The 27252-nt window shown below is 36.2% G+C and overlaps 1 long non-coding RNA gene across 2 annotated transcripts; it reads right to left on the minus strand.

Moving 5' to 3' along the window:
* Positions 1-10052: 10052 nt before the first annotated feature.
* Positions 10053-13055, minus strand: LOC120781683. 2 transcript variants are annotated; one of them, XR_005706131.1, is made up of 6 exons: positions 12843-13054; positions 10802-10944; positions 10561-10739; positions 10486-10503; positions 10276-10426; positions 10053-10212 (listed from the first exon to the last, which is right to left on the minus strand). It is a non-coding gene; the product is annotated as an uncharacterized LOC120781683 (long non-coding RNA). The 2 variants fall into 2 exon arrangements; XR_005706130.1 differs by having other exon boundaries at positions 10486-10739; positions 12843-13055.
* Positions 13056-27252: the final 14197 nt, after the last annotated feature.

Here is a 27252-nt window from a genome sequence, read left to right on the forward strand (position 1 = left end):
CCCTACACCTATCATATTTCAAATGAGTTTTCAATGGCATTTCATCACAACACAATGAAATGTATTTCTCCTCATTACTTAAGCCTCGGCTACGCAACTCCAGAGACTTAATGCTGCAAAATGAGCATCCAGGATTTCTTGGCCAATCTTTTATAAATTTTGAAAGAGTGGTTGTAGAAGGCCAATGAAAAAGGGGTCGCAAATATCTATAGGCCAAAGGAGATGTGAATTTTACTTCAAGGGCTATAGTCTTCATATTTTTACTATATCTGCGACCTGAAGGGCTGCGAGAAGTATTTTTTACACTATTTCTGACACATATTGCGAGATGAGGTGGTAATTTGTCACAAATCTCATCAATTTGGGGATGAATATGGTTTTGATTAATTAAATAATCTCTTTGGGCTTTTAGCTCTAATATCTCCTGTTCCTTTTCTTTAATTGATTTCATTAATAATGAAATTTGATTCATCGCATTGTCAAGTTGTTCTTGGCAATTTTGATGACTGAAGGATCCATCGCAGAAATATGATTCGGTTTGGGTCCCCTGACATCGAACCCCAAAAGGAATCACTTCTGCCCTAGCTTTTTCTATTTCCCTAAAATAATCAAAACTCTCCTCCTGAGCAGCAAAATCCTCAGGCCCCAATCGAATTACCCCGTGCGTCCGTCTGTTCGACTATTCTAAACACTAAATTATTTTTTGTAATTACATCCACTGTGGGTGCGTACAAATTACTATCGGGGACTGCCCCTTTACTTAACCTTAATTTGTTCCTTATTTGGAACGAGAAATGGCGCTGGCAGGCGAATAGCTCCTTTTTTGGCGTGTCTGTTACCCCCAAAAGTTCCATCCATTTTCCTTGCCTATGAAAATTTTCATAAATTTAACGAAAGAATATGCAAGCAAAATGGTTACAAATGGCACAAAAAATTAAAACGCATGAAAAGCATTAAATGAACGCATGAAGTGAACCAACCTTTAGAGGCATCATTTAAAACGTCGCCGAAATTTTTAATAAACTATTTATAAGTTTATTTACATACAAAAAAACTTATCTTTTAAAAACTATCATATTATCTATCACTAATTTTTAAGGTTTAACAAAATGAATTACCTTAAGTAATTAATACTATTTGTGGTATTGATAATTTAAAAGTAACACGTAGTCATATTTTGTATAACTACGCTCTTATAAGTTAATATAATATTTACTAATGAATTATATTTATAATTAAACACTTTCGTAACAAAAATTTTGTAAGCCATTTGTTCTTTAACCTAATGAAAACTAATATAGTTTTCATTACACTTAAAAAAAGTTCTTAACTAAAACTGTATTCCGTAGGACATCCCGAAAAAAAACATAACCACTTCACTTGGGTAGTTTGTATTGGTGGAAAGGCTGCCTGTAGATAATACACATGTGGCAAAAAAATGTTTTTGAATTAATAAAAAAGAGGTTTTAAATTTTTATAATGCACAGTTTTATATATGCATAAAAACTAATATGCATTAAGGGGCTATACCAGTGTGACACTTTCAAAAAATCGTTTTTTTTCCTTTTTTTTGACAGTTTAAACGACATTTTCAAAATTGCTGACATCATAACTCAACGAGATATTGACCAATCGACTTCAAATTGAAACTGAGTATTCTATAGTACATATATTATTTACTATACAATGACCTACGATCTTTTTGATTGGTTGAAAATTGTCAATTTGCATTAAAAAAACGACAATTGTTTAGCTAAAAAAGACACTTTTTTTGGAACCTCCGAAGACAGCACATAACTTCGCTATTTTTCCATATTTTTGTAAAAAACAAAGACTTAAAATATAGCCGAAAATATACCTTACTATGTCCAAAGAACTTCGATATATTCGATTAAGTACTTTCTTTAAAAAATCACGAAATTCGCCTAATTTTCCATGGGTAACACTGGTATAGCCCCTTAAATATTTGATGAATGTACATATATAGTATATGCATATATGTACATAAAAATTCACCCAAGTATCACTAAAATACTTAACACATATTCCAAAATAAATTCATACCTTGCTAATTCTCGTTCCGATGGGAATTTATAGAAGGACTCAGCTGCCGCACATCTGCACACACAAGATTTCGGCATTCCTCTGTAAACACAAACTTATTAAAAACTTCGACGTATCTAATATATTTATACACCTTACGTTAATCTTGCTTTATTTCAGCAACAACACTTATACACAATATAATCAATATAAACTTATTAATAACACTAATATGTATTATTAAAAACTTCAACATATCTTTCTGTTTAAACTCAATTTCCAATTGATATTTTCCTAAAACGGCTAACGAATTGTCAATTTGTATACATATGTCAAACGACAAATTACCACCCAGGATTGTATGTTATTGCATGCAAAAATTTAGAAATACTTGAAGCGTGTTTAAAAATTGCACAAAAAAAACAACTTATTTAACATTAAACAACAAGTAATATCCCAATAAAATTTAACAGATATTCAAAGTAATTTAATATAATCACTTAAATAACGTAAACACTTGCATTATTTAATTAATTTTAAAGTGTTGATCATCAAAATTTAAAATTTATATGTAGCTAAAATGCTAACACAACACCCTAAGATTTTCTAGAGTTGAGTATATGTATTGTGGCGAATGAAACACCACAATTATATAAAATTACAGATTATTTATTGAAGAACACTTGTATTCTTGTTGGCGTCTGTATAATGAGTGACGCTTCTTTAAACTAAAAACTAAAAATTAGGAATTCAGTTGAAACTGAAATTCCAGGAATGTACAGAGAATGAATAACTGACAAACAGTGTTGCCATATGTGAGTGCACACAGTACTCCCCCCAAATAAAGACTTGCTGGACTTTTTGAGGTTGAGTTTCAATATCAAATCCTAACGCGGGTGCAAATGTTTCAGGTACTTTGGCGCATAGGTAGGCTGGTTGATGTACGTGGCGAATTCATTGGCTCGGTGAGAATACGACTATGTGGCGTGCTGTCGAATACTTCATCATTGGCCAAATGAGCTGGTTTTAGACGCTCGATACTTACATTTATAACCTTGCCGTTAACCTCGATGGCAAAAACACGTTCATCAAGTCTTTTGATCATTTTGTGTGGGCCTGAATATGGCTGGTCAAGTGGTCGTTTAGTTGCGTCGATCCTGAGGAATACGTGTGTGCATGTTGACAGTTCTTTGAAACTGAACGTTTTCTAACGGTAATGGTGGGTTGAAGGAACTGGTCTGATTTTCCTCATATATGAGCGAAAACCTTCAAGGAAAAATTGGGAATCTCCCGGTGGATCCCCATCTAAGAAAAATTCGCCAGGAACCCGGAGTGTTGTCCCATATAGATATTCTGCGGGTGATGCCTTTAAGTCTTCTTTGTAGCAAGTTCTCAATCCCAATAATACTGTTGGTAGAACCTGAGTCCACTGAGAGATTTGATGACACATGATGGCGGCTTTGAGCGTGCGGTGCCACCTTTCTACCAGACCGTTGGCTGCTGGGTGTTATGCCGTGGTGCGAATACGTTTGCCGCGGACTAACCGTGCTAGAGCAGTAAAAAGCGCACTTTCGAATTGAGTACTTTGATCGGTAGTGAGTAGCTTGGGGCATCCGTAGCGGGCGATCCAATGGGAGTAGAACGTGTTGGCAACCGTGCTTGCCGTTATGTCTTTAATGGGTACCGCTTCTGGCCATTTCGCAAATCGGTCGACCATAGTCATGCAGTACTTGAATCCGTGAGAGTCCGGCAAAGGTCCGACTAGGTCCAAATGGACATGATCGAATCTCTCGTCCGGGAATGTGGCGGGTGCTGCGTGTACATGGCGACCTATTTTGGAACGTTGACATGGGACACAATCTCGAGCCCATTGCGTAACATCTTTGTTCATTGATAGCCGCACGTATCTTTGAGCGATGAGTTTCACTGTCACTCTGCCGCTGGGATGTGCGAGGTTGTGTAAATTGTGATGACGCCATCCGCACATTTGTTATGGGACTCCGGAGCAACTACACCAGAGATATACTTTATTCAAATAAACCAAAGAGCCGTGGTGAAGCATATGCGATTGTTTGCACGATCTACCATGATAATCAGGATCTACACTTCGAGAGCACTGTGCCCCGTCGACATGCTTCGAGACATGAAGATCAGACCACCTTTTATCAGCAAAGGAATAATCATCAACTGAGACCAGCATATCGCGTTAATGCTCAACGGCAACCAACGTATGAAGAGAGAAGGAAACATAATTCTGGTAGCTACATCCAGCGAAATGGCCAACAACAATCAAAACCTATACCAATGGAAGTGGACTTTTCACACCAATACGTGAAGCAAACGCATCAAAACTCACCAAGAAATCCGCCTCACCAACAAAACACATTTAAAAGGGAGATAAACGTATCATCCCAAAACCTTAACCACAATAAAGTACAGCGTATCAACCAAACCGAACAAGCTGACATAGAATTTGTGAACATCTCCAACTACGAGGAAAATTTTAAATCTGGCAGTACTTTTTTAGGCGAATAAACGGGAGGATGGAGTCATGTGTAGAAGTTCATGGAAGTGAGAAAAGTTCTCAGATCGCCATTCACTTGGGAGTGGCCAGAAACGATTCTTTTACACATGGCTCAAGCAGCTCACTACTTCCGATCTTTGACCAAGTATCCTCTGGGTAGCCTAAAAACATCCATTCCAAGGCGAGATAATGTGAGAAGGCGAAACATCCCCCCCTCCTGCATGGGGTTGTGCGCTGGGTTTAAGACCTGCCACGTAAAAAAACACCCCCAATGAAAAGGAAAACACAGTATCGGATGAGAGACCCTTTTGATGACGACTATGGCAAACGAAGTAAGGACTACGATTTGAGGGCATGCACCTGGAATGTCCGGACCCTTAATTGGGAAGGTGCCGCTGCCCAGCTGGTTGATGTCCTCGCAAAAATAAAGGCTGACAACACCGCCATCCAAGAAATGCGATGGACGGGAAAAGGACTGAGACGAGTAGGTCCTTGTGACATTTACTACAGTGGCCATATAAAGGAGCGCAAGTTTGGTGTAGGATTCGTGGTGAGAGAGAGACACCGTCGCCGAGTACTTTCATTCACTGCGGTGTATGAACGTCGAGCCACAATCCGCATCAAAGCGAGGTTTTTCAACATATCGCTTATTTGCGCCCACGCCCCGACCGAAGAGATGGACGATGTGACCAAAGATGTTTTTTATGAGTGCTTGGAGCGCACTTATGAAGGCTGCCCCCGCCACGATGTCAAAATCGTGCTTGGCGTCTTTAACGCCAGGGTGGGCAAAGAAGGTATCTTTGGCACTACGGTCGGTAAATACAGCCTCCACGACGAAACATCCCCAAATGGATTGAGGCTGATTGACTTCGCCGGGGCCCGAAATATGGTTATCGGTAGTACTAGATTCCAGCATAAGAAGATTCATCAAGCTACCTGGCTGTCTCCGGATCGAAAAACTACCAACCAGATCGATCATGTTGTGATAGACGGAAGACACGTCTCCAGTGTTTTAGATGTGCGTGCGCTCCGAGGTCCTAACATCGACTCGGATCACTATCTTGTTGCAGCTAAGATTCGCACCCGCCTCTGTGCAGCAAAAAACGCACGCCACCAAACATAAGGAAGGTTCGACGTCGAGAAGCTGCAATCACAACAGACAGCCGAACGATTTTCTGCTCGGCTTGCACTCCTGCTCTCTGAGAGCACTCGTCAACAACTCGCTATAAAGGAACTGTGGGACGGCATTTCAAACTCCCTACGTACAGCTGCAACCGAAGCCATTGGTTTTCGCAAAGTGCAAAAGAACAGCTGGTACGACGAGGAGTTCCGTGTCGCAGCAGAGAGAAAACAGACTGCCTACCTCGCAACGTTACGATCGACAACTACACGTGCGGGATGGGATAGATACCGAGAGTTGAAGAGGGAAGCGAGACGCATTTGTAGACAGAAGAAGAAAGAGGCCGAAATGCGTGAGTACGAAGAGTTTGATAAGCTGGCAGACAGGGGTAATGCTCGAGAATTCTATGAAAAAATGCGGCGGCTTACAGAAGGTTTCAAGACCGGAGCATACTCTTGTAGAACCCCCAAAGGTGATCTAGTCACTGATGCCCAGAGCATACTTAAATTATGGAGGGAACACTTCTCCAGCCTGCTGAATGGCAGTGAACGCACAACACCAGGAGAAGGTGAACCCGATTCCCCAATAGATGACGACGAAGCAGACGTTCCATTACCCGACCATGAAGAAGTTCGAATAGCAATTGCCCGCCTGAAGATATTCACCATGCGCCAAATCTTGGAAAAGACCCGTGAAAGGAGAATCGACACACACCACCTCTTCGTCGATTTCAAAGCTGCTTTCGACAGCACGAAAAGGAGCTGCCTTAATGCCGCGATGTCTGAATTTGCCGTTCGATACCAAACGAGGTTTCAGACAAGGGGACTCCCTATCGTGCGACTTCTTCAACCTGCTTCTGGAGAAAATAGTTCGAGGTGCAGAAGGTACCATCTTCTATAAGAGTGTACAGCTGCTGGCGTATGCCGATGATATTGATATCATCAGCCTCAACACCCGCGCCGTTAGTTCTGCTTTCTCCAGACTGGACAAGGAAGCAAAAGAAATGGGTCTGTCAGTGAACGAGGGCAAGACGAAATATCTCCTGTCATCAAACAAACAGTAGTCGCACTCGCGACTTGGCACTCACGTCACAGTTGACAGTCATAACTTTGAAGTTGTAGATAATTTCGTCTATCTTGGAACCAGCGTAAACACCACCAACAATGTCAGCCTAGAAATCCAACGCAGAATAATTCTTGCCAACAGGTGTTACTTCGGACTGAGTAGGCAATTGAGAAGCAAATTCCTCTCTCGACGAACAAAAACCAAACTCTATAAGTCACTCATAATTCCCGTCCTGCTATATTGTGCAGAGGCTTGGACGATGTCAACAACGGATGAGTCGACTTTGCGAGTTTTCGAGAGAAAAATTCTTAGCCACGGCGAATACCTCATTCGATGGAACGATGAGCTGTAGGAGATATACGACGACATCGACATAGTTCAGCGAATTAAAAGACAGCGGCTACGCTGTTGTCCGGATGGACGAAAACACTCCAGCTCTGAAAGTATTGGACGCAATACTCGCCGGGGGAAGCAGAGGAAGAGGAAGACCTCCACGCCGTTGGAAGAACCAAGTGGAGAAGGACTTGGCGCCACGTAGTGAAAAGAAGAAACGACTGGCGCGCTGTTGTTAACTCGGCTATAATCGCGTAAGCGGTGTCCACGCCAATTAAGAAGAAGAAGAAGAAAACGGGTTGCCATGCATCCAGACGAAATGCGGACTAACAGGCACACCCGTCAATTTATTAGTGGACACTGGATCCACAAATAACTACATTAGTAAGAACTGTTACATATGTAAGTCAGTATCAATAAAACCATTTAGTACAAAAACTCTACATGGCTATTCGGTTATACATTCAAAAAAAGTGATCACAATGTACGGGCATCACTTAGTATTCTTTGAAATAAGCGAATTAAAAGTATTCGACATAATCTTAAGTGAACAAGGTCTCAGATTAATTAAGGGAAAGATTAACCTCTTTGATTATAGTTTAAAGTACCAGAAGAAAGTAGCAGGAAAAAAGGAACCTTTCATTAATTATATTGTAGATAATGCCAAGTATGAGGAGGAAATTAAGGAAATAATGAAAGCAAATGAAAATATTAGTGACACCCTACCCTTCACAACTACTATTCAAGCTACAATTAGGACGCAAACAGAAGATCCTATTTGGACAAAGCAATACCCTTACCCCGTGGCAGACCATGACTTCGTCAATAAAGAAATAGAGAGGCTTTTAGAAAATGGAATAATTCAGCCGAGTAAAAGTCCATACAATTCCCCTATTTGGACTGTTCCAAAGAAAGGATTAAACGAAAATGATAGACCTAAACGGAGAATGGTGGTCGACTACCAAAAACTTAACGCGTATACTATAAACGACCGCTACCCTATACCTGATATTAAGATGACAGTTCAAAATTTAGGTAAAGCTAAAGTTTTCTCGACCATCGATTTAGAATCAGGATTCCATCAAATTTTAATAAAGGAATCCGATCGCGAAAAAACCGCATTTGCAGTGAATGGCGCAAAGTATGAGTTTGTTAGGATGCCGTTTGGACTTAAGAACGCACCCTCAATCTTTCAACGATGCATAGACGACATTTTGCGGCAATATATTGGTACATTTGCTTACGTTTATATAGACGATGTTTTAATATTTTCTTTTACGCCTGAAGAACACATAGAACATATTCGAACTATAGTCAATGCACTGCATGATGCTAATATGAAAATTTCGGACGAAAAGTCGCATTTTTTCCAACTACAGGTTGGAGGTTGAGTACCTTGCTCACATAATTAAACATAACAGAGTAACGATTGATCCAAGAAAATTCAAGCTATAAAAGAGTATCCAATGCCAAAAACCTTAAAAGAACTCAGATCATTTTTAGGTTTGGCTTGCTACTATAGGAAATTTGTAAAAAACTTCGCACAAATTACTAAACCACTAACCTACGAGGTGATTCAGAACTGATTTAAAAAAATCAAAGTGCACGAGTAGAAGTAAAGCTCGATGAAGCGGCAATTACTGCCATAGAAAAAATAAAAGATGCTCTGCAAGAACAGGTAGAACTTTATCAGCCTGACTTTACCAAACCATGTGAACTAACTACCGATGCCAGTAACCAAGCAATTGGAGCAGTTTTCTCTCAATTTCGCCAACCTATTGCTTTTATTTCTCGAACGTTAACCGACACTGAAAAAATTACAGCACAAATGAAAAAGAACTTCTTGCAATCGTGTGGGCGCTACAGAAGCTCCGCAATTTTTTATACGGCATCACTGATTTAACCATTTATACTGACCACCAATCACTCATTCATTCTATTTCGGAAAAAACCCGAATACCACATTAAAAAGGTGGAAGAAATTTATTGAGAAATTTAGTCCCAAACTTGTCTACAAACCTGGTCACCAAAATGTAATAGCTGACGCACTCTCCTGTCAACAAATCAACAATACAACAGATTGTTCTCAACATTCAGCACAGAGCTCTCCAACTGACGAAATAAAGAGGGTGAAAAAACCTTTGAACTCATTCAAAAATCAAATAATATCTATTCTAGATCCCACAAACGAGGCAATTGACTCCAAAACTTTCCAGGTAGGACGCGTCACACATTTGATTACAAAAATAAGCAAGATTTTTTAACAAAACTACAACAAGTAGCTAAACCCAATGTAACTAACGCACTAAGAATACATGAAGAGCTAATATTCCACTTTAAGGATGATATTCTTTCCCACTTTCCCAATTGTACCTTTGTAATAGCACCAAACTTGCTAATTAACATTACTAACCAAAACGAACAATTAGAGTTAGCAGAAAAAACACACAGACTTGCACACCGAAATTGTAAAAACAATGTGCAAGAAATATTGCTTAACTACTTTTGGCCTAACATCAGAGAAATGTGCAAGAAAGAAGCGATAGACTCCCTGCAAAAAGTGAGCCCAGTCTTAGACTGTATAAAACACAGTCTTTCGTTGACTTACTACCGGACCAAGTCTAGACCAATCTCATGTAAAATCATAGGACCAATTTACACGGAGCATGTCCTAGTCTTGGTCTACCATTCTACCATTTATGCTGTCGACAGTCCAGACCAAAGATAGACGGTTTGGTCTATGCATAATACAGTCAGATGCTATGTAGACCAAGTAGACTGTACAAATAGTGCCTATTCTGGTCTATATATATTGCAGACCAAAGTAGATAGGTATTATGCAGTCCGATTGGTCTATGCATTTGACTGTCTTATGCATAGACCAATCGGACTGCATAATACCTATCTACTTTGGTCTGCAATATATATTTTTCTAAAAATGAAAATTGCTGGTTTTTTATTTTGGGTTTTTTATATTTTTGATTAAAATCTGTTTTTATTAATTATATTAGTTATTTCCGATTTTTAGTTTATTAACTGTGGTCAATCTATACAGCCTATTTTTTAACAATGTGGAGGCATTTCGATAGTTGTTTATCGGGCTTTTCTGACGTCGCCGACAATCCACCTGTTATTAAAATTAAAAGAAATTGAAGAATATATTTAAACAAAATTTATTTTATATACGTACTTATAATCGCATCATACAACGAAGCATATTTTTTGAGGCAAATCTTGCCATGGACGCCGCCTACATTGACTTCGTTGCACATAGATCTGGAGATAATTTCCTCAAAGTGCTTTTCAGGATCCCCCTTTAATAATTGTTTTATTGCGTTATTCTGAAATGTTCATTCAAAATTATTAGTGGAATTTACAATAATTCAATCATTAAACTTACATACTCATTGATGTTCACCTGTGATGTTTAATCATTTTTAAAATTATTTGCATCAAAATTTTATTTAAAAAATACCTAGCATTTTGCCAAATTTGGTGTTCAAATCGTCAATTTTAGCCTCCAAAGATTTGCACCTTACACAAGTTTTGTTATTGCTATTGCTGTTGGGGAGTTGGTATTATTATTGGTTTTGAGATAGTTGTTGTTATTGCTGCTGCCGCTATAGTTGTTTTCGGAATGAATTTGCGAATCATCTATAGAATTATTTTAAAAATTATTAATCCGTTATGAAAAGTTAGAAACAAAATATACTCACAAAATATTATTTCATTCTCTTTGAAGTCAAATTGTCTTATCTGATTTGGTTGTTGCTGAGTCATTTTCATATAAATATTTGGTTTTTTTTATATTATATTTTTTATATCATATTTTTTTTATATTCGTTTTGGTTTTTGTTATCTATTAAAAAGTGCAGCTATTTAATAAAGGCAATAGTAGAAAATTTTGTGAAGAAGGAAGCAACATCAATTTATATGCTACATCATCTGCTTTAAATTCTTCAATTTCTTCAGATAATGAATCCGAAAGTGCTATTCCTAGAGCTAATGAAGTGAATGGAGCTAACGGATGGACATTTTTAAACCGGACTGCTTCCAATATTATTTCTCCTGCATTTCACTTTTTAATTTTTTAATTGAAATGCGTATATCTGGCAAAATAACGCCGAAATTATCTGGTGCCTTTGAACTTAAATAAAAATGTTTCATCCTATAACTTGTAATTAAATTATTTTTTTCTTTAATTTCTATTTTGCTTTCATTGAAAAAAAATTCCGAAATTTCATTTATATTTGCCAATTGTTGAAGAATTTATGTCGGCTTCCTGACATTTTTTTAAATTAATTGCAAATGATTTTCAAAATCATATGCTGAAAATGTGTAAAGACAACCGAATTCTTCAACACAGTCGCAAATATGGAGTAAACCATGGACGTTGTACGATTCAGACTCCCGGCCAAATATAACTGCAAAATTGTCAATAAACAATTGTAACATAGCTCTGGCTGTACTCAAATTTCGTAAATAATTAGATGCACAAGAAAGAAGTCTACACGCGCAATGAAGAAGCAGAAATTCATAATAAAAATCTTCGTACACGTGGTCTTTTAACAATAAGATTCCAGTGTAAAGCAGAAATTGTCGAAACTCTATTGCTTTCCAATGGTGAATTTCTTTGAAACTCCTTGGCAATCTAACAAACTCTTTTGGAATATATTTCCTTATCAACTCAAATTGGAATGACATTTGTTCTTGGCTACTTTTGCTCATTTTGTACTTTGATTTTTTTTTCAATAAGGCAATCAACATTTTCTTGGTAACACCCATGTCAATCAAATGTATTGGATCCAATGGCACTTTACTGATCATATTTAAATTTATTTTTTCCAAAGGTGATTTTGAAGAAATAAACTTATTCAAATGATGATCTTTATATTTTCTTGCAGCAAAATCAGCATTTGTAATTTGAGTGGAATACGCAAATTTTTTTTTATGTTTTGGCTATTTGTGTACATTTGGAGCAGCCATGAGCTGATGAATGATGAGCAATACCACAAACAAAAGATTTTGCTGGTGCATCACATATCACAACTCGTACATTCAGTGGAATAAATTTGCCATTGATGGCAACTCCATTATTTAATAAAATTTCCAATTCTGCAACAAAACTCTCCAAATGTACACAAATATCATCAGGTTTAGTTTTTCCTTCGTAGATTGCAACAGGAAATACAACAGATTTATTACAGCTAACCACTTTCACTAAAATTGGCCATAATTGTTTTTGTGAAGATTTGAATAGAGGTAATCTGTCAATATTTATGTCCACTATGATTTGAAGTAAACTCGAAATTCCTTCAATTTTTTGTATTTGGTTTTGTAAACCAAAATATATTAAATCACCAGGAGATACATCTTTTGTTGATATTTTTTCCAAGTTTACTTGCATCAAAGTAGACGGACTTAACGAAACATCTAATCCACTTTCATTTAAAATTTTCAAAAGTGCAAGCACATTTTTATAAGATAACCTTGCATCTAATTGCCATTTCCTAATTTTTTCAAGGAATGTTCTTGCTTTCGGAATTTCGTCATGAATTTCACAATTAAAACTGTCTTCAATTGTGTTTTCAAGAATGGCGTCATGACGCTCTTCTACCGCGTCATTTGGATTTTCGCTACCACTTAAAACATATTCAACACTTCCTTTTCACTAATCTGCTCATGTGTCTTTTAGAATAACTAATTTTTTATTGATTATTTTAATTTAATTATATAAATTATAGCAATTACACTTACATTTTTATAAATTTTTGTTCAACACTCACAATTCAAAACGACACGTGTTCACTTGCAGCCTTTTTTCTTTTTTGTGCTCATTAACATAACAAGTGAATAGACGAGTATTTAGTCGTCATTCGGCAATGCAAAACTACATGCCACCATCTAGTCACATTGGTCTAGATAAAAAGTAGATTTTTCTATCTATCTTTATACCACTGATTTTGTGTTATAGGAGCAACGCTTTTTGCAGGGATATCTCCGAAAATTTCATACTAAAGCAAACTGTCATGAACATATTGAAGAAATACTTACACAAGTGTATCCAAATGCAAAACATCTAATGACTGATAACGAAAATGTATTTATCAGCAACATAGCAAAGGCCGTTTATACTCGACTACATATACAACATACTGCCACACCATTAAATCACTCGGCAACTAACGCTCAAGTAGAACGGTTGCACAGTACGTTGATTGAAATCAGTACGAGTTTAGCTAGTGAAAATAATACGACTCCAGGTGAAGAACTTTTTAACGCCACCCGACAATATAATTCTACAATTCACTCGTCTACAGGACTCAAACCTGAAGTAATTTTCTTTAATCGCGAAAAGTATCCCGAGATTAAAGAAATCCTTCAGAACATTCAGGAGAAGCTATTGCTATACCACAACAAAGGACGAAGAAACATCCCGTATAAACCAGGAGATATCATATATTCCGAAACAGATCGTAGGAATAAAATTGCTAAACGATATAATCAGCACAAAGTTAAGGAAGATCGCGGGGACACGATCCTTACAACGAGAGGGAAAATTATTCATAAAGACAGCATCCGCAAACAAGCCACACAATGCGATTCGAGACGGTATTAATTAATCTATTTTTATTATTTGTTGTATCCCATTCTGATCTAATCACAGATCTTAAATTCAAGAAGTATGTTTTAACAGAGACCGATCCAGTCTACCTATTTGAAAATACGTCTTATCTGTACCACGTAGCAAACTTGTCAATTATCCTAGGTCCATACGAGAATATCATGAAATCCAAATACGTTGCAGAAAAAAACAAAGAAGAAATAATTCTTATTAATAAAATAGAGGCACTTAAGACACAGCTTATACCTTCTAATCGTAGACTCAAACGCTTAGGTTCTATTCTCAAGTTTGTCACCGGTACTCCTGACCATGACGACCGTATAGAGATCAAGACAGGACTCAATCAGTTGATAGAAAACAATAATCAACAACGGAAGATTAACAGTCAATTTGAAAAAATACTAGAAACACTAGACCCAAAGTCAATTACTGAAGAACTAATTATTACAGAAGTTTACAAGGAATTAGAAAAAATCACGAATACCATTAATTTTGCTAAAACAGGAAACTTTTATTCTGGTACTCTAAACCTCAAAGACATTCAAGAAATTGCCTCCATAGAAGATTTTAACATACCCATAATTAATATTTTAGAATATTCTGATATTCATATATGCATGTACAAAGATGCTATAATTACAATATACAAATATCCTGTAATAAATAACCGCTGTAAATTATATAACTTAATACCTTTAGCATACAAACACGGTAAAGTCCGATTGGACTCTCAAGTTGCAAGATGTGAAGCGAATTTCAAAAGAACTTCCAAATGTAAAAATTATCTGGGATTAAATATTTGTAAACAGGAGTCTTCCGACAACTGTACCATCCCATTGCTTGAAAATAATAAGGCAAAAAGTAATGTTATTCAAGAAAATAATAGACCACTTATAGTGTTAAATCACGGAAACATAATTATTGATGGAGAACATCTGTGGAACGGACAACGTGTTAACGGTCCAAACCTATTACAATTTAATCACAGTACTAATTTAGATAATAAGGTATATTTCAATCACGATCAGGAAATTAAAGATGTGATTCATGCCCACCAAGATGAACAATTAGAAGTTCTAAAAATATTCACCTCCAATTCAGATTATACATTTTCAAATATTCAAAAAATGTATAAATACATGATTCCTATTGAAGAACAACCAGAAAAGTTCATATTGTACCTAATACTTATTGTAATACCTTTAGCTTTATTAATCTATGCTGCAGTAAAATTATGCGAATGCTATCGAGTACATTTAGAAGATAAAAAGGAACGATTATTCCGCCAGACATACGAGATCGAACTTCGTCGACTCCAAGCCCAGCAACTTGAAATAGGAATAGTTCTTTCGTTGAGTCTACGGTAGTCTCCGCATGGTCTCCAGTCTCCATTTTTCTTCTTGGCCATGTGTAAGGGACTAGCCCAGGGGCTATTTGACGGTCTGGCATGATCCAAATCGATTAGGAGCTCAAACTCCTTTTTGGCTACTTTGAGGCGTTCAGGACATAGCGGTCGAACATGTTGCATGCACGGTGGTCCGGTGGTAGGGATGAAATGTTTGACGGAGTGTTTGATGGCTGTGCGGTTCGAGGGGTTACCCCCCAAAATCTTTGAGGATAGCCGTAAATTTGTTGCTTTCGGTTAGGGCCGTGACCGCTGTAATGGAGGCGGTTGCATAATGGCCTACACTGTGCGAGTTTGAATTAGGATCTACCAAGCGACCACGTTTGAGGTCCACAATTATTCCAAATTTATGGATGAGATCTGCACCGATGATTGGATACGGTACGTTAGCTATACAGAATATCCAATGGATCGGATACCGTAGCCCTATGTTGAGGGTGAGTGCCTTATCCCCGTAGATTTCGATTTCGCTACCGTTTGCAGCTTGCAGTCGAAAAGGTGTTGGCATTTTCTTGTTTTTACGAGAAAGTGGAGTTACCGAAATACCCGCGCCAGTGTCGACGAGGAATTTCGTACCCGATATGCGGTCATAAACGAATAGTCGGCGATGTGTTATGTTGCCACCAGCATACGCCATGTCTACTGGGGGTCGTTTGTGTTTCCCTAAAACGTGCAGGGCCGTGTGCACTTTTTGACACGTTGACCAAGTTTTCGATGATAATAACATGGTGAGCTTGTAGCATTGTCGTCGCATTGTCGCATTGTCGATTGCTTTCGTTGAATGATGCTTTGTCGAGCCTCTGAGCCAGCTTTTCGACTTGCCGTGCCAATTCGTCAAGTTGTTTTTCTATGTCACTACCAACAGCGAACTTGTGGGCCGCAGCCATTATACCGGGATCTTCATTTCCGCGCTGAACTTCCATGAGGCGATCTGCTGTTCGCGCGAGAATAGTGTTGTTTTCTTCATCAGTGGCAGCAAGTGTTAGTTGTATTTGTAAAGGAAGACGGTCAAACCAAATGGTGCGCACATATGCTGCGTCTAAATGATTTCCTCCCAGGCGGTGGATTTCTGCCAGCAGTTCAGATGGACCTCGATCACGTAGTTTGACGCCGGATAGCAACATTTTGAATCGGCGTTCCTGAGGAATGGCATAATGATTAAGCAGTGCTTCCTTAAGTATGATATACTTATCTGTTTCAGGCGGATTAGAAATAATGTTTTCAACCACGATGAGTGTTTCTTGATCTAGGCGAGCTAATACTGAATAATATTTCGTTGCGGCCGTTGTTATTTTTTGAGCTGGAAAACCACAATTGAACCTGCTGGTTCCAAAACGGCAGTAGTTCGATTCGTTCAAATCGGTCGACGTGCATAGCTTGTAGTGGTGGGAGCTGGGAAGGTGTGTTTGTTTCAAAAAATTCGCCGGTGTGGTTCTCGTCTTGCGAATCTGGGCCCCATCGCCCGATTTCTTTGCACAATTTTGTTGTTGGTCCATTTAAAGTGTGCTGTTTAATTGTAGGGGGCCACCAATTATGTGGCGAATGAAACACCACAATTATATAAAATTACAGATTATTCATTGAAGAACACTTGTATTCTTGTTGGCGTCTGTTTAATGAGTGACGCTTCTTAAAACTAAAAACTAAGAATTAGGAATTCAGTTGAAACTGAAATTCCAGGAATGTACAGAGAAGGAATAACTGACAAACAGTGTTGCCATATGTGAGTGCCCACAGTATGTAAACAAAGAAAAGGTTTATTACTGTATATACTGAGAGCAATACTGATATTGTACACAAATTAAAGCGGAAGGCTTTAGAGTTTCGCAATTATATTGGTTTTTATTTACCTTTGCATGGTGGAAAATTGTAATCGCTGTTAGGAAAAAAATTATATAAGTTATACTTGTATCTAAAAACAATTTTATTTAATAAGAAAACAGCACATTTTAAAACTTCACAACAGTTTATGGTTGTTCCTATTTTGTTCACACCACTGTACATGCGATAGAACAGTAATGGTGGTGATGCCAGTTGTAAGAATTCATTTTAGCTACAATTGGGAAAACTTTTCTCAAGTTGTCGGCTTTTATACGTACATGCAAGGCAGTTTTATATATCTGCATATATAAAAAAAAAGATTATGGTCACAAGTATATATATTTTGTTTAAACATATTGCAGTTCCATTTAATGAAAATGCTTATATAAATATATATTAAACTAGCTGTTACCCTGTGCTTTTCGCTACACTTAAATCGATTAAAACTCTTAAGGGTTTTTACTTTGTGTTTTATTTATTGTTGTAAAACTGTTACTTATTTATAAAACATTTATAAAACATATTGGTATACAACATTTTTGGTTTTTCCACCTGGCGCGTAAATGAATAAGTACCTTGGTGTTCCCACTCTCGAGCATGCGACGAACAATTGGCCGTGGGAGAAGCACGGTTCTTCCAAATTGACGCCGCACACTTGAAACGTTTGCCCTTGCGATTTGTTGATGGTCATCGCAAAGGCAAGACGTACTGGGAACTGCAAGCGCTTAAATTCAAACGGCATATCATAGCAGAGTTATACATTTGTAATGTATATAGCAAGTCTGCGTCCGATGCTCGATTATGCGCCAAAATTAATAAGTCCTCGGTCATGCAGTCTTTGTACTTATTCCACAGTTATTGCGGATTTGACGGAAGGCATGTAGATATTATTATGGCGAATAGTAGTAGTATTATGGCGAATAGTGGCGTCATGAAGTGCGGTGTCCCAATGCATATCATCTTCTAACAAATGCAATCGCTGACATGCTTCACGATACGTCGCACACAACTGACAGTCAACAGTTTTCAAATCATCAAATGATCTTGGTCCGCAGCGTTGTTCGGATGGATGGTGTAAATGTGTCTTATGGCATCGGTTTTACGGACATTTGGATAACCGTCAACACGCTCTCCTTGCTTTCGTCGTTGAAATGTTTTCGATGATGGATTCCAAGTGAAATATTGTGGTATTTCGGAATATAGCAATGTTCTTGCAAATTCATCGTTTTCACACAACTCGAAAAAGGTAGTTAGTGTTGTCCCCGGTGGCTGTGCTAGAGTATGCATATTTGAAATACATAAATAAAAATATGCATATTTGAAGTATATAAATAAAAATGGAAAATTAACCTAAAACTACATCTTAAACTATGTATTTTACCCACACACGCATATGCAATAAGACCCACCAACAGTGTATTTGCGAACCGCATGGAAGCACTTACGAAACAATAACAATACTCACTTGCTTTGTGTGTGTTGCACGGTCAGCAGAAAAACACAAAATCGGTTCGAATAAATCTAGCAAATCGATGGAATTAAATCTGGAAAAAACACACAATGTTGAAATACGTTTTTTTACACACACCGCGCATTTTCGCGACACTCGACACTCGAACCGCATGGCGTCACATATGAAACAACAACAGTACTCACTTGCTTTGTGTTGTACGCAGAATGTTAATCACGTTGAAATCTGAGAAAAATACACACAATGTTGAAACATTTTTTTTGATACACTCAGTGCATTCGGCACACTTACGTTCTGTATGTCTTGTTAGCTTGACGGTCATCCATAGAAAGAACGAATGACAGGCAAAAACGATCAACATACGATGTCAATGTTTTTTATTAATTGTAAACATCCGCCAGTTGTTTCTTTTTTTGATTTTTTTTTTGCAAAACGTGCAATGATACACACATTAAATTTCTTATGTGCACCCTCCAAACAGACCCCAATCACCCCTGAAAATTTCATTGAAATCGGGCAAGCCGTCTAGGAGGAGTATGCGAACAGGAAGTTTTGCCACTTAATTTTATATATATAGATATATCTTAATATATAAAAATCACGTGTCACGTTGTTTGTTTTCGATGGACTCCTAAACTACTGAACCGATTTTAATGAAATTTTTAACACTGTGTGCAGTTTGGTCCAACTTGAAAGATAGGATAGTTTATAACTCTCCTTATAGTCGCGTTATTTATTTATTGCAAATTATTTGTTTATTATTAGCAAAGAGCTATCCACCAGTTGGTGGCACTATCAGCGGTGTTGAGTAAGTGCGGTATGTTACAGTAGATGGCGCTACATTTCTTTCTAAATTTTCGTGGTGTTAGGCTGTCATAACAAAAGCTGCCACTTGCTAAAAACATTAAATGAAAATGCGTTGTTTGAAGTTTATATTATTTGTGGTAAAGTTATACGAATCTATGACTTCCAATATTCTAAATTTAAGAAAAAATCACATACAATCCGTGAAATAAATAAAGTTATGTACATATGTATGGTCAGACAAATAAGCAATGCTGCCACTCTTTTCCAGTAAATCTTCCTCGAATTTGGGAGATTTCAGAGGAATTTAAGAAATCGCAGAGTGATTTATTTCTGCATGTATTTCCTAACTGCAAAAAAAAATTTCATTTAGTTGCATTTAGGTATAGAATTTTGTATGGCTAATGCCCGGTTTCACAGTCCATACTTAAGTTGTGCCTAAATAAAGTCTTAGCTAAGTATTGTTGCAAACTGAGTAGTCGTTTGCGTTTCACAGTCAATGCTTAATTTTTATAAAATTTTATTATGATATATGGCAACGTTATGGGCAACATATGTTTTACAAATGTCATTCATAAAAATATGTTTGAAATATTTAAATTATAACAGACAATACATAAATTTGCGAGGAAAATTATATCAAAAATTGATGAAAACAACAAAAGAACCCCAAATTTCATCACTAGCGAGTCGGAGCACCTATGGGAACTGAAAGAAAAGTATAAGCTATTATTGAGTGCAAACGAACGGACACTTGCCCTATGCTACGAAAGATGTCGCTGAAAATTCAAAGCAAATTCAAAACAAAAATCAGCTGTTATTTAAGCATTGCTTAAGCCTCCCATTTTCAGTGCTTATGCCACCACATATTCTTCGGTTGAAGATTGGTTCAATTATTATTCTTCTGCGTAATTTGAATCCCCCTCGGTTATGCAATATATATGGGAATATTCTTGAAGCAACCATTTTGACTGGAAAGTTTAAAGGAGAAGTGGTCCTGTTGCCCCGTATTCCAATGATACCGTCAGAATCTACGATACCATTCAGAAGACTACAGTTTCCTATTCGTTTAGCTTTTGCCATGTCCATTAATAAGTCTTAAGGCCAAACAATGTCCATTTGTGGGTTAGATTTGGATAATCCATGTTTTTCCCATGGGCAATTATATGTTGCATGCTCACGTGTGGGAAAACCATCAAATCTATTGTGCACCAATTAGTGCTAAGTTAAATTAAAATGTTTATAATTCAAAAAAATAAATACTACTATTAAAAATTAAGAATTATCTATCCTAAGATTATAAAATTAAATGTTACATGTTATCAACTAACAATTTTGTAATTAACTTATTTGTTAAAAACTTGAATATAAAATCAAAAATGAACTATTTTATGAAAATTTGTGCTTATTATCAACTCTACGAAAATTTTCATCAATAATTTTAAAAATTTTGACCTCAAGTTCAAATCTCAATCCCGTGGATTTTTATACCAGATCTATACTAAGGTTTCCGTCTTTATTCATAAATAATAATTTCACTGTAGTGAATAGTTTACTACAACACAGCAAATCTAAAAGTGAGGAAATGTTCATTCTGAGTATTCCAATGATTCAAACCGATTTATCGTTTAAGTTCAAAATTTTACAGTTTCATATACATACATAGGTATGTATGTGGCATGTTAGCGTGTTGGAGAGCCATCTTCTTTATTTGTTTACACGCTACACAACAAAACAAAGAACGAACTTCGCCAAAAATATTTAAATTGATCAGAGACGTTATTCCCTGAATATATTAACATTCCATACAAATAAATGGCCTTGAACAGAGTTCAAAAAGCGTTTTAACTATTTCAAATAAAAATTGGGCGGGGCGAAGTTCGCCGGGTCAGCTAGTATGTATATAAATAAATATATATATATATATATATATATAAATATATATATATATATATATATATATAAATACATATATATTAACTAGAGGACCCGTCCACGCTTCACTGTGCTGAAAATACTACAACTACCATCTATGTATATGATTTCTATTAGTTGGATTATAACTGTTAGTTAAGGAGATTTTGAATTTTTGTGAAGCAGCTTGTGTTAATTTACAAAAAAATGGATCATAATACATTTCGTGTGTCAATGAAGCATTGCTTTTTTTGTGAAAATACTGTTGTATTTTGGCTCATGGAAATCCACCGATGAAAAGATATTTGCTAAGCTTAAAGAGGCGAAAGCTCTGGGCAAAGTGTGTGCCTCGCAAGTTCATAATCCAACAAACAAAACGAATAACTGATTCTGAGAAGTGTTTGAGTGCTCTTTAATCGTAATAAAACCGAATTTTTGCGTCGGTGTTTGACAATAGAAACATAGCTCCATAATTTCCCACTGAAGTCTAATCGACAGTTATTCTAGTGGACTGCACATGATGAAAAGTCCGCTGGAAAGGTTATGACATCAGTTTTACTGAGCCAGTTATAATCTATTTAACTGCGTATTTGGTTGCAGCTCTTTTCTACTATTCCAAATACTTAGCAATTGTATTATTTTTGAGGAAGAATCTGTTTAAAATTGTACGCATATATTCAAATGATTCCTACAAAGTTTATGAGTTTTATTAGTTTTTGGTATAAAGAGGTAAAAGGTATCCTATGTCCTTACGCCGGTTGTAGACTACCTCTCCACCAATTTTCAACCAAATCGGTTCAGCTGTTCTTGAGTTATAAATGGTGTAACTAACACAACTTTCTTTTATTTAATATATAATAAAACAGGAAAATAGTGTTTTACAGTTCATACTTAGGTTATGCTTAGGCACTGAAAATGGGAGGCTTAAGCAATGCTTAAATAACAGCTGATTTTTGTTTTGAATTTGCTTTGAATTTTCAGCGACATCTTTCGTAGCATAGGGCAAGTGTCCGTTCGTTTGCACTCAATAATAGCTTATACTTTTCTTTCAGTTCCCATAGGTGCTCCGACTCGCTAGTGATAAAATTTGGGGTTCTTTTGTTGTTTTCATCAATTTTTGATATAATTTTCCTCGCAAATTTATGTATTGTCTGTTTTAATTTAAATATTTCAAACATATTTTTATGAATGACATTTGTAAAACATATGTTGCCCATAACGTTGCCATATATCATAATAAAATTTTATAAAAATTAAGCATTGACTGTGAAACGCAAACGACTACTCAGTTTGCAACAATACTTAGCTAAGATTTTATTTAGGCACAACTTAAGTATGTACTGTGAAACCGGGCATTAGCCATACAAAATTCTATACCTAAATGCAACTAAATGAAATTTTTTTTTTGCATTTAGGAAATACATGCAGAAATCAACTCTGCGATTTCTTAAATTCCTCTGAAATTTCCCAAATTCGAGGAAGATTTACTGTCTAACCATACATATATACATAACTTTATTTATTTCACGAATTGTATGTGATTTTTTCTTAAATTTAGAATATTGGAAGTCATAGATTCGTATAACTTTACCACAAATAATATAAACTTCAAACAACGCATTTTCATTTAATGTTTTTAGCAAGTGGCAGCTTTTGTTATGACAGCCTAATAGCGGGATTCTGTAACCAGTCTCTAGTCTCTATTTGAGACATTTTGAGGCAAAGTCTCAATTTGAGACTAGTTACTATTCACTAAACAGTCTCTAGCGTTAGTCTCAAAATATTGAGACCTGGTAGTTAGCAGGTCACAAAACTAAAAAGAACTCTTGTCTGCCATTTTGAATATACTGAATAGAGATCATCATAGATATTAATCGATTGTCGTTTTCTTTATATTTTGTAAGCAACTCAAACACGAAAAGGTTAAAAATAAATCAATTTTACATAAATTTCGTAAATATTATGAAACAAAGTCAACATATATTTTTATTTTCATTGATAATTATGTTTTTTGACTATGTTATAGAGTATTTAATATTTGTTATCGACATATTTATTTTCATTCAAGTGTAAAAACATCTCTGAATAATGAAATGTAATAGATTTTTTGACTGTCACTTACAGAATAGCAAAATCATCTCAAGTCTCAAAAATTGTCTCTAACTTAAAATCTCAAATTTAGAGACTTGAGACTGTCTCAAGTTACAGAATCGCACGGTAAATCCATGAAAATTTAGAAAGAAATGTAGCGCCATCTACTGTAACATACCGCACTTACTCAATACCGCTGTTAGCGCCACCAACTGGTGGATAGCTCTTTGCTAATAATAAACAAATAATTTGCAATAAATAAATAATGCGACTATAAGGAGAGTTATAAACTATCCTATCTTTCAAGTTGGACCAAACTGCACACAGTGTTAAAAATTTAATTAAAATCGGTTCAGTAGTTTAGGAGTCCAACGAAAACAAACAACGTGACACGTGATTTTTATATATTAAGATATATGTGATTTTTTCAGTTTGGTTGTTTTATCAAAATATTCAAAGAATTGAGGTTTTTTTCTATAATTGTTCTTTTAAATTTTAAAAATCTAAGTTACTTCTTGAAATGTATTAAAATAATAATATGCGCTATAAAAAGGGAACACATATTTCCAATAATATAAAAAAACATCAAACAAAAATATATTTGCGTGGTATGGCATTATTGATTGAGAGTGGCTAAGCACACAAATGGGATACAAACGCTAATGGCAGAAGCATAGAATTCCGCTTCTCCCTTCGCTACGAGCGGCAAGCGTTTTGTTCTCGTTTTCATTCGAACAATGTTGCCATTACTCAATACGCATATGTAGTTTTATACACATCTAACTTTTCAATTATAATTTTTCATAATATAAAATATCAAAACTGAAATCAAACTATTAAAAATAGTTTATATATTTTTAAATAATAGCATTCGACTCTGATTTTGAGTTAGTTAAAGAAAATTTCGAATATATTGAAGACATTTTTTGTAATTACTACAGTAAATCGAGATTGGCAACCATGCGTTGTTATCGTTCACATTGCGCTCTCATAAGACTAATTTGGGCATATGTGTTGGAAGAAACAGTGGTGCATAAACTGAAGTTATTATTAAAATTACTTTTTTTTTATTAAGAAGTTTAAAGAAATAAGCTGGTTTGAAACTTCTTGATTCGAAAATTATATCTATGTTTGGAAGTACCTACACATGTGAATAATTTTTTTCAATAATGAAATTAAACAAACATAAAATATTAAAAAAAAAATGATTACTAAAATAAAATATTTGTTATACTTTTTATAATAGTTACAAATAAACTTAAAATTGTTAGGCAATTTTACAGTTATTACACACAGTTCAACTTCCCATATATGCACGCATTCTCATTTGTAAACATGGTGTAGTAAAATACGTTGCTCTCATTTGTAAATATGGAGTGGTAAAATACGTCTTACTTCCCTCTTCATGTTTGCCCGCGATGATCCCCTCATCTAGCCCTCAAAAGGTGCAATCGTGCCCGAACGGGCAAAATGCCACTGAGGGCTAATGTGCCCACCCCTGGTCTAAATTGAAGTATTCTTCTAACAACTTATTGTTTTCTGATTTTAGCTCGTCTTTGTTAAGTAGGTCCGTTTCCATACTTAAAAACTGTTGGTTAGCAGAGCTGCCGGAATGACCTAAAGTGAGTGTATGGGGAAATTCTGGTCGGTCTTACGACGTATCGGCTATTGTCTGATCGAGTAGTTGTGGCTTCAGGGGTTGTGATCGATAAGGGAGGAACTTCTTCTAACTCCCAAAATGTTTTCAATTTGAGATTTCCTAAACTTGAGTTGCAATGGTGGTAACTGATTCCGTAGCTAGCTAACTAACTAGGATCCAACCTGAAATAGTATTTTGTGCCAATAATGTGCTTGAAGTTTTTTAGAATACTATATATACGTACTATACTTAAGGTGTGAAACCTTTTTCCAATGCTTGCTATTTATATGATAGCTTGGAAGCAAATTTGTTAGTTGCGGTAAGACTATAGCTTCTATCTATATCTTATCCGCTTTTGAGGAAATTAGGGTAAATTCAAAGTTGTCTTGTTTTGTTGGCAGTTGTACCTTATTTTGGCGCTATGAAAGATCGTTGTAATCCTTGGTCTATTAAGGGGTTAGGGGTAGTCAGAGGCACGAAAAAATGAGAGTTTTCAGTATCTTTTTTTTTGCTATTAAATCATGTTATTTTACAAAAGTAGAAATATGGCATTATTATAGGATGTGTTGACGTGAAGTCACGAAAATTTCAAAAAAAAAAAAACTTTATTTCCAAAGTGATAGTTGTTTGTGTTGACCCTGTTCCAAAACAAGGTACTTGCGGTGACAAGCATAAGTCCTTGGAGATTCATCTAAAATCAATCGGACAAAAAATTAGTTTTATAAATAGATAATCCTGAGCCTGATCCAATGATTTTTTTTCTATTTTCAAAATTAACAAAATGGCGGCCTCAGGAAATTATTTTCTAAATTTTTGCGAAAAAATCAACAGTTAATTGGTCTTAAAAATCGAAATTTTCGAAAGAATAAAAATCCTTCGATCAGGCCCGAGTTTATTATGTATTCTAAAAGCTGTATAAATTTCATTAAAATCTACTGAACGGTTTTCGAGTTACAGTTGTCACCGGTTCAAAAAACATAGTTTTGAGAAAAACGCGTTCAAAGTTTCCCACTAGCGCTTTGAAGTGGCCGAGCTCTCTTTGTTATTTGTCGAATAACTCAAAAACTAATTATCGGATCAACATGAAATTTTCAAACAATATTTTTAAGATATTGCACTTAACGAAAATGCAAAAAAAAATATTTTTTTGAAAATTCTAACTACCCCTAACCCCTTAAGGCCTTAAGTTAAAAAAGTTCTTCGACAATAAACGCAGTTAAATATGCCTTTTCACTCGTTAAGTGTATGCGTATGTTCCAACAGTTTGAGCGAAGTTTGTTTGTTTTTACGAAAATGTTGCGGTCGATAATATTAAATTTTTTTAATATTTCGTAAGACTTCAGCGAAAGACCTATGTATATCTATTCTGTTCTCATGAGATCGGTTGTGTTTTGAAATAGCTTTCATTTAAATTAGCGTGCGCGTTCGAACTGTAATCGGTAGAGGGCGTTCCCAGCTAACAAATAAGCGGCTGGTTGTCTCCGAGCACATGGATAATCAGGAAAACCATTTGCGCGCAAGCCGGAAATGCAGCGTACGTTAGAGCAAATTCTGTGTGAAACTCGGTACATCTGCGACAGAGACGTTTGATATTATCAAGTAGGCTTATCCAGATGTTCCCTTAGCAAGAAGTGGTGTAGCACCAGGCCTTTTTGGAAGGCCGGACGAGGTCGCTGATCAAAAAGGGAAAAATGAGTAAATCCAAAGTGAAAACGATGTTCATTGTCTTTTTTGACATCAAAAGCATTTTCCACCAAGAATTTGTTCCTCCTGGACAAACCATCAACGCCAAGTTTTGCGCATGTCGAAAATGCAGCGTTCGTTAGAGCAAATTCTGTGTGAAACTCGGTAAATCTGCGACAGAGACGTTTGATATGATCAAGCAGGCTTACCCAGATGTTCCCTTAGCAAGAAGTTGTGTGGCACCAGGCATTTTTGGAGGGCCGGAAGAAGTCGCTGATGAATAAGGGAAGAATGAGTAAGTCCAAAGTGAAAACGATGCTCACTGTCTTTTTTGACATCACAAGCATCGTCCGGAGGGCAGAAGGTAGAGGAAGCGGCATGCACTTCGGCTTTCAAGGCTATTCCGGAGAATGCCTTCCGTGACGCCTTCAATGATTGGGTATTGCGCTAGCAGCCCTGCATCGACGCAGAAGGAGCCTATTTTGAAAGTTTTAAAGAATTGTACCGATTGGTTAAATAATTTTGACGAGAAAAAAAATTTTGATGAAAAAATCTATGGATTGGAATCTTTTGATTATCTGATATCCAAAATGATGGTAATTTCGTTGAGAATGCATAACTTTCGGTTGACTGCATTGCTTTATAGAGTTCTCTCCCCTTTTTGGTCGTAAGCCGTGAACCCCAATGCGTGTTCTTTGCGTTCAACTCTCCACA

This window comes from Bactrocera tryoni, unplaced genomic scaffold (genome assembly GCF_016617805.1).
Source record: "Bactrocera tryoni isolate S06 unplaced genomic scaffold, CSIRO_BtryS06_freeze2 scaffold_7, whole genome shotgun sequence".
NCBI classification, from domain to species: domain Eukaryota; kingdom Metazoa; phylum Arthropoda; class Insecta; order Diptera; family Tephritidae; genus Bactrocera; species Bactrocera tryoni.